At 44.0% G+C, this 9,162-nt stretch overlaps 1 protein-coding gene across 1 annotated transcript in view; it reads right to left on the minus strand.

Annotated features, from left to right (window-relative positions):
• Nucleotides 1–9,162, minus strand: part of LOC309552296 (long-chain fatty acid transport protein 2-like) — a gene marked incomplete at its 5' end in the record, with an annotated part of 79,532 nt that overhangs the window by 43,829 nt on the left and 26,541 nt on the right. The window lies entirely within an intron of this gene.

The following is a 9,162-nucleotide window of genomic DNA, read 5'->3' on the forward strand; positions in this document are numbered from 1 at the left end:
GTATTCTTAAAATGTATACCATGCCAAAATGTTTTCTTTATTGCACATTATGAGAAACAGAGCAGCCTTATTATTACATAGTCTTAGAGTTTTGCACCTCCAGCAGGACACTGGCAAAAGACAGGAAGTCCTCTCCGATATAACCCCTCCCATCCCACAAGGTCTTCAGTTTTTTGCAGTGTACAAAGGTTTTGGGAAAGATGGTGGCCTCATTTAAGGCACTTCCCTTTGTGCAGTTTTTTCCTTACCTCTGATACAACATATTCTGTAGGGATGGGACAGGGGGACACAGTTGTTAGACTCTCTAATGTCTTTACTTCCCAGCACTGGACAGTCTCTGGATCAGGGATTGTGATTGAAGGCAGGAACATGTTTTACTCCCCTATCTTGGAAAATGCTGATGATAGATTGGGGGTGGGGGAGTAATGGAGCACCTTTCAGTGCAGAAAATCTGGTCTCTGAGGGAGAAGTTACTTCCTATTAAAATTCAGGAACTATGGGCAATTTACCTAGTTCTCTAGCATTGGTCCTTTTGGTTGCAGGATCTCCTAGTGAGGATTCAGTCAGACAACCAGGTCTGCTGATGGGGGGGGGGGGGGGGCACCGGTCCTTCTGTAGGGGGCCCGGCATACAGGGGGCCCAGACAGCAGGAGGATCCATGGAGCAGAAAAGGAACAATGCTCTCTGCGTCTCTCACACAGCAACTGAAAGACAGTTTCTCCCCCTCTCCAGCTTTCAGTTGCTGGGTGAGAGACACAGCAGGCCAGATTTAGGGGGTGCTGGGTTGGGTTGTGCCCACCCAGATTTCAGTTCTGCCCCCCCTGGGTGGCCAAAGCTGAGCTCCTTCCCCTGCCCCTGCCTGCACTCACAGCTGGGACAAGGAGACAGGAAGATGGAGCAGAGAGGAAAGAGCCAGGAAGAGGTGCGCTGTGTTGTGCTCTCCCTCCTGTCAGAATAGCGTTCATCTATACAACACATGAGACAGGATCGCTCTTACTGTAGATCGCATTCAAGTCTGCACACACACAGTTTGATGGCCGCCCCCTATCCACATTTCCTGCTGCCAGGAGGTGAGCAGCCTTTGGAGGAGATAGGGGGTTGTGTGTGCCTACAGTGCGATCTACAGTAAGAGTGATCCTGACTCATGTGTTGTACAGATGAATGCTCTTCTGACAGGAGGGAGAGCACAACACAGTGCATCTACTCCTGGCTTTTAGTGGCTGCTCCGTGTAAGTTGGGGGAGGAGGTGGGGGGCTATCTGTGTTGGGAAATGTAATAGGGATTTGGGGAGAGGGGAATATGTTCTAGAAAGAAGGACTTGGGGGGGGGGATGGGGGATATGTGGTAGAAGGAGTGTTTGGGGTCGAACCATGAGAGGGGATATTTGAGCTAGGAGGGGGTGGGGAATTAGTGCTTGGGGGGGGAGGTTTGGGTAGGGAGGAAGTATATATGCTGGGAATGGTAATTTAGAGGGGACGGAGGAGAGATTTGTGGGAATTTGTCCTAGAAGGATGATTGAAGAAAGAAGATTTGTGCTGGGAGGGGAGATGGGGGGATTTTGTGCCAGGAGGGGGTGGGGGAATTTGGGCTAATAGGAGGGAATGGGGGGATTTGGGGGAGAAGATTTGTGCTAGCATAGAACGTTTGAGAAGAAAGGGGATGTGTGCTAGGAGGGGGGATTATAGTTGGATTTGAGCTGGGGGTGAGATTGGGAGGGGTGGGGGAAAGTTTTGTGCTGGCAGGGGAGATTGGAACTGGGAGTTGGTGGAATATGTGGATTTTTGTTTGGGGAGAATTTTGGCTTGAAGATTGAATTTATGTATGACAGAAAGTTTGTGTTCAATAATAATGATTTTCATGTATTTATTGTGATAATATAGTTTTCGCATGGGGGGGGGGGGGGTAGTGGTGTTGGCGGCCCCCGGGGCGGGGGTGGTCCGTCAGGCAGGGTGTGCCTCTAATCTCATATAAACTCTTTATAGATAAAGACACATAAAGAAACATAACTAAATAAATGTTTGGGAAAGTTCAACAATTATCTTCAATAAGGAGAACAAGTTCTCTAGAAATCAGACTGTATTCTGCCAGGGTTGAGTGTACAGATGGAATGACTTGAAACAAATATTCATAGATATAAACCATGGGATCTAAATAAAGATAAAATGGTGATTTATCTGATACAATCTCACATTCTTCCTCCATCTGTCAATCTTAACATAGTGGTGGAAGTAGGAATCGAGAAGGGCAAAAAATGCACAAAGGTGAAGAGTATTACACAAAAGAAAGTGTCACCAAGAGATGCTCCACTGATAATCATTGAGGAAGCAAAAGCACATACCGGTAATAGAGTCTATATAAATCCCTGAGGGGGAGATTGCAACAAATCATTGTTACAATTGGAAATGCATTGAATCAATTCTCCTAAGGCCAGTGTTCCCCTGGTTTTAATGAAGCAAGAATCATCAAACCATTTATATGAGCTATGATAATCAAGCTTCAGAATAATCGGAATGAGAAGGGCATACAGTACACATAGATCTGTGTGTTTAATATTATATATAAATATATATATATATATATATATATATATATATATATATAGTATCTCACAAAAATGAGTACACCCCTCACATTTTTGTAAATATTTTATTGTATCTTTTCATGTGACAACACTGAAAAAAATTACACTTTTCTATAATATAACGTAGTGAGTGTACAGCTTGTATAGTGTAAATTTGCTGTCCCCTCAAGATAACAACACACAGCCATTAATGTCTAAACCGCGGGCAACAAAAGTGAGTACATCCCTAAGTGAAAATGTCCAAATTGGGCCCAATGAGCCATTTTCCCTCCCCGGTGTCATGTGACTCGTTAGTGTTACAAGGTCTCAGGTGTGAATGGGGAGCAGGTGTGTTAAATTTGGTGTTATCGCTCTCACTCTCTCATACTGGTCACTGGAAGTTCAACGTGGCAACTCATGGCAAAGAACTTTCTGGGGATCTGAAAAAAGAATTGTTGCTCTACATAAAGATAGCCTAGGCTATAAGAAGATTGCCAAGACCCTGAAACTGAGCTGCAGCATGGTGGCCAAGACCATACAGTGGTTTAACAGGATAGATTCCACTCAGAACAGGCCTCGCCATGGTCGACCAACAAAGTTGAGTGCATGTGCTAAGCGTAATATCCAGAGGTTGCCTTTGAAAAATAGATGTATGAGTGCTTTCAGCATTGCTGCAGAGGTTGAAGGGGAGGGGGGGGCAGCCTGTCAGTGCTTAGACCATATGCCGCACACTGCATCAAATTGGTCTGAATGGCTGTTGTCCCAGAAGGAAGCCTCTTCTACATCTTCTTAAGATGATGCATAAGAAAGCCCACAGTTTGCTGAAGACAAGCAGACTAAGGACATGGATTACTGGAACCATGTCCTGTAGTCTGATGGAACCAAGACAAACATATGTGGTTCACATGGTGTCAAGCGTGTGTGGCGGCAACCAGGTGAGGAGTACAAAGACAAGTGTGTCTTGCCTACAGTCAAGCATGGTGGTGGGAGTGTCATGGCCTGGGGCTGCATGAGTGGGGAGCTACAGTTAATTGAGGGAACCATGAATGCCAACATGTACTGTGACATATTGAAGCAGAGCATGATCCCCTCCTATTGGAGACTGGGCCATAGGGCAGTATTCCAACATGATAATGACCCCAAACACACCTCCAAGATGACCACTGCCTTGCTAAAGAAGCTGAGAGTAAAGGTGATGGACTGGACAAGCAAGTCTCCAGACCTAAACCCTATTGAGCGTCTGTGGTGCATTCTCAAATGGAAGGTGGGGGAGCGCAAGGTCTCCAGCAGCCACCAGCTCCGTGATGTCGTTAGGGAGGAGTGGAAGAGGACTCCAGTGGCAACCTGTGAAGCTCTGGTGAACTCCATGCCCAAGAGGGTTAAGGCAGTGCTGGAAACTAATGGTGGCCACACAAAATTGTTTGACACTTTGGGCCCAATTTGGACATTATCACTTAGGGGTGTACTCACTTTTGTTGCCAGTGGTTTAGACATTAATGGCTGTGGGTTGAGTTATTTATACAAGCTGTACACTCACTACTTTACATTGTAGCAAAGTGTCATTTCTTCAGTGTTGTCACATGAAAAGATATAATAAAATATTTACAAAAATGTGAGGGGTGTACTCACTTTTGTGAGACACTGTATATATATATATTTATACTGAATAACTAATGTGATAAGGAAAGTACTGGTTATGATACCATCTCTCCTTAGACTATTGAGAACAAATACTTTTTTTGTATATTTTACATGCTATTTGTATAGAAGAATATTAAAGCGGTAGTATACTCCGCTTTTTAACTTTTACCTACAGGTAAGCCTATAATAAGGCCAAACGAAATTGATGTAATTTTTTTCCCAAAAACAGAGCTTTCTTTTGGTAGTATTTGATCACCTGTGCGATTGTTTTTTTTTTTGCACTATAAACAAAAAAAGAGTGACAATTTTGAAAAAATAACAATATTTTTCACATTTTTTATATGAAATTCTCAAAAAAATGTAAAAATCTAAATTTTTTTAACATTTTAGGCCAATTTGTTTTCTGCTACATATTTTTGGTAAAACAAATCGCAATAAGCATATTTTGATTGGTTTGCGCAAAAGTTATTGCGTTTACTAACTATGGGAAAGATTTATGTCACTTTTATTGTTTTTATTTTTAACTAGTAATCGCGGCAATCTGTGATTTTTTTTGCAGGACTGCGACATTGCGGCGGACAGATCGGACCCCTGACTGACATTTTTGACACTTTTGGGAGTACCAGTGACATTACTACAGTAATCAGTGCTATAAATATGCACTGTTACTGTAAAAATGACACTGGCAGGGAAGGGGTTAACTTTACTGGTGATCAAGGGGTTAAAGAGGTTGTAAACTCATTTGATTTTTTTTTTTTTTACACCCTGCAAAAGAAAGACATAATGAGCTAGTATGCATCGCATATTAGCTCATTATGCAATACTTACCTCAGAACGAGCCCCCGCCGTGCCGCTCACTCACCTCTATGACGGGCGACATGTCTAGTCGCCCGTCTTCCGGGATCGCGGCATCCGGCCATCTGATTGGCCGGAGCCGCGGTGACGTCACTCCCGCGCACGCGCGCGGGAGCCGACAGTCACGGCACGGGGCTCTGAAGGAACGGCACGATCGGCCGTTCCTTCAGAGCGCATGCGCCAGTGACGTCACTGGCAACATGTAAGGTAAATATCTCCTAAACGGTACATGTTTAGGAGATATTTACAGTACCTATAGGTAAGCCTTATCATAGGCTTGCCTATAGGTACAAGTTGTAGAGGAGGGTTTACTTCCTCTTTAAGTGTGTCCCTAGGGGCATGATTCTAACTGTGGAGGGGCGTGGCTTGTGATGTAATCACAGAGACATGCGATCCTACACAGCAGGATCGCATAGTCTCTGTGATTACTTTAGTGAGAATGACAGACGGCTGTGCTTACATCAGCCGTCTGTCCTTCAGTCACTGCAGTGGGAGATCGCTAGTGGCCGGCAGCCATCGGAGCCGCCGGTCACACGCACTGACTCCCCACCCGATGTGCGTGGGCGGGAGTGCGCCTCCGGCGGCGTGCGATCGCCCCCTTGCTCCTCCCAACTGCGGCGGGCGGTCGGCAAGCGGTTAAAGTGATCTTGTAGACCTTTATTGGGTGCTATGATATTCCTAATATCGGTTTTTGTGCTAATTATAGGGATAGTGGTCTCCATAACCATTATGGGAGTCATTTATTTCTAGATAACTGTGCACGATCATTGTGGCAACAGTTTAGGCATTTCCCTTTTCTGTTCCAGAATGACTTTACCCCTATTCACAAAACCTGATACAAAATGGTTTGATAAATCGGGCGTGGGGAAACTCAAGTGGCCTGCCCAATGCCCTCTCCTCAATTTCACCAAACACCTTTGGCATGAATGACAATTGGGAGCCAGGTATTCTCATCCAACATTAGTACCTGACCTCACAAATGCACTATTGCCTGGATGGACATAAATTCCAACAGATACTCCCAAAATCTTGTAGATATGTCTTCCCAGAAGAATGAGGAGTGTTATAGCTGCAAAGGAGGAGGGAGGCTCCATGTGAGCATCCATGGTTTTGGAATGGAATGTTTAACAAGACTATACTCTTGTTTTTTTTTTTGTTTTTTTTTTTTTCTATTAAAATAACAAACATGTTATACTTACCTCCATTGTGCAGTGGTTTTGCCCAGGGCAGCCTGGATCCTCCTCTTCTCGGATCCCTGGCAGGAAATCCTGGCCCCTCCCTCCTGTTGAGTGCAAGCAGCTTACTATGAGGGCACCTGAGCCGAGCTGCAGCTCCATGTATCCATTCGGACACAGAGCTGCCCTTTGGCCTCACCCCCTCTCTCTCCTAATTGGTTGACAGCAGTGGGAGCCAATGTCGCCGCTGCTTTCTCGCAGCCAATCAGGAAAGAGAGCCCTGGATGGCTGAGGCACTTGTGATCATCACTGGATAGAAAGGGGGCTCAGGTAAGTATTAGGGGGGCTACTGCACACAGAAGGCTTTTTATCTTAGTGCATAGAGTGCATTAAGATAAAAAAAACCTTCTGACTTTACAACCCCTTTAACCACTCCGGAAGGTTTTACCCCCTTAATGACAAGGCCATTTTTTGCAATACGGCACTGTGTTGCTTTAACTGACAGATGCGCGGTTGTGCGACGTTGTTCCCGAATAAAATTGATGTCTTTTTTTCCCCACAAATAGAGCTTTCTTTTGGTGGTATTTGATCACCTCTGCAGTTTTTATTTGTTGCGCTATAAACAAAAAAAAAAAAAAAACAGCAATTTTGACTTTCTTTCTGCTGTAATACACATCCAATAAAAAAATTTAAAAAATCGAATTTCTTTATCAGTTTAGGCCAGTTTGTATTCTGCTACACATTTTTTGTAAAAAAAATCCCAAAAGCCTATATAGATCGGTTTGCGCAAAAGTTATAGCATTTACAAACTATGAGCTAAAATTATGGACTTTCTATTTTTTTTATTGTTTTTATTAGTAATGGCGGTGATCACTTATTTTTAGCGGGACTGCGACATTGCAGGAGACAAATCTGACACGCACGCCCCCTAGCCTTTCTAAAAAATGACATGCAGGTACGTGATTTTGCATTTAAGGGTCGCCCTGCTGCAGTAAATGTACGTGGGCAGTCCTTAAGTGGTTAAAGTGGAAGCAAACCCTCCTACTGTTTTCAGCCAAGTAATGGCGGTGATGAACTGCGACATTGTGACGGACAAATCTGACACTAAGTGACACTTTTTGGGGACCAGTGACACCAATACAGTGATCAGTGCTAAAAATATGCACTGTCACTGTATAAATGACACTGGCAGGGAAGGGGTTAACATCAGGGGCGATCAAAGGGTTAAGTATGCTCCTAGGGAGTGCTTTCTAACTGTGGGGGGAGTGGACTGACTGCAGGAAGAGAGAGATCTGTGTTCCTGATTGGTAGGAACACACAATCCTCTCTCTTCCTGTCTGACAGAACGGCAGTGTGTCTGGTTTACATAGGCAGAGCGCCTTTCTCTCATTTCCCTGAACGATCGCACCTGCCTGACCTGCTGATTGGCTCCAGCTGTATCCAATCACAGCAGTAGCGTGGCACGCGCGCGCCTCCTAGAGCCTTTCTAAAAAACCATGTACAGGTGCGTGATTTTGCACCTAAGGGCCGCTGTGGTGCAGTAAGTGGTTAAAGTGAAAGCAAAGCCACCTATTGTTTTCAGCCAAGTAAGCTGCCATCTTGGCCTCTGCTTAATCTTCAACTGCCATGGTGCTGCACTTGTGATTAGTTATGAAACCGGCCATTGGATGGTTTGACAGTTTGGTTGAGAGCACAACCAATGTGACAGTTACATTCCCAGAATATATCGGGAATGTGAGGCCTTATAGACACTATGACTGCTAAACTGAAGTTTAGGAGCAGTTGGGCGTTTTTTTCAGCAGCCCCTGAACTCTTCTCCATGTAATCTTATGTGTACATGTACAGTACACTCAGTAGTTTATAGTAGTTTAGAGGCAGTTGAGGTTACTGGCATTTTTTTTTGAACGCAGGAAAATTGCGTTCAGGGCTGTAGTTTACCGGCATTTCAAACACCAAATGCTTGTAACCGCGTATAACCACAGTTAACTGCGTTAATGCACGTTTGTGTTTATATGCGTTTTTAAAGTGGAAAACATTTGTGATACTTTTTGAACATGAAGAAGAAATGTTGAAAAAACAAAAATTTCACCACATGCTGTTGCCTGCATTAACCGCTTGCCGACCGCCGCACGACCATTTACGGCGGCGGTCAGCCCCTCACAGGCAAAGCGCCGGTCACTCGCGATCCTCCGTTACATCGGGAGAAAGGCAGGTGGCTAATGTAAACAAAGCCGCCTGTCATTCTCCCCTGTGTAAGAATGGTGATCACACGTTTCTACTATGTAGGACCGTTGATCACTGTTCTTACACATCAAGCCACAGCCAATCACAGTTAGAAACACACCCCTAGGGACACACTTAACCCCTCCCTCTCAAAAAAAGTTAACCCCTTCACTGCCAGTGTCTTTTTTGTAGTAACAGTGCATATGTATAGCACTGATTACTGCAGTAATGTCACTGGTAGCCCCAAAAGTGTCAAAAATGTCAGTCAAGGGTCCGATCTGTCCACCGCATGTCGCAGTCCTGCAAAAAAATTACGCGTTAAAAAAAAAACAACAAAAATGACAAAAACCTTTCCCTTTGTTAGTAAACGCAATAACTTTTGCGCAAACCAATCAAAATACGCTTTTTGCAATTTTTTTTTACCAAACATATGGTAAAAAAAAAATTGGCCTAAAATGTTAAAAAATTTAGATTTTTGCATTTTTTTGGGGAATTTCATATAAAAAAAATGTGAAAAATCTTGTTATTTTTGCAAAATTGACGCTATTTTTTTGTTTATAGCGCATGATCAAAAAATCGCACAGGTGATCAAATACCACCTAAAGAAAGCTCTGTTTGTGGGAAAAAAAGGACGTCAAATTCGTTTAGGTACAGCGTCGCACGACCGCGCAATTGTCCGTTAAAGTCACGCAGTGCCGAATCACAAAA

This window comes from Pelophylax lessonae, assembly GCF_965119305.1.
Source record: "Pelophylax lessonae genome assembly, chromosome: 4".
Lineage (NCBI taxonomy): Eukaryota > Metazoa > Chordata > Amphibia > Anura > Ranidae > Pelophylax > Pelophylax lessonae.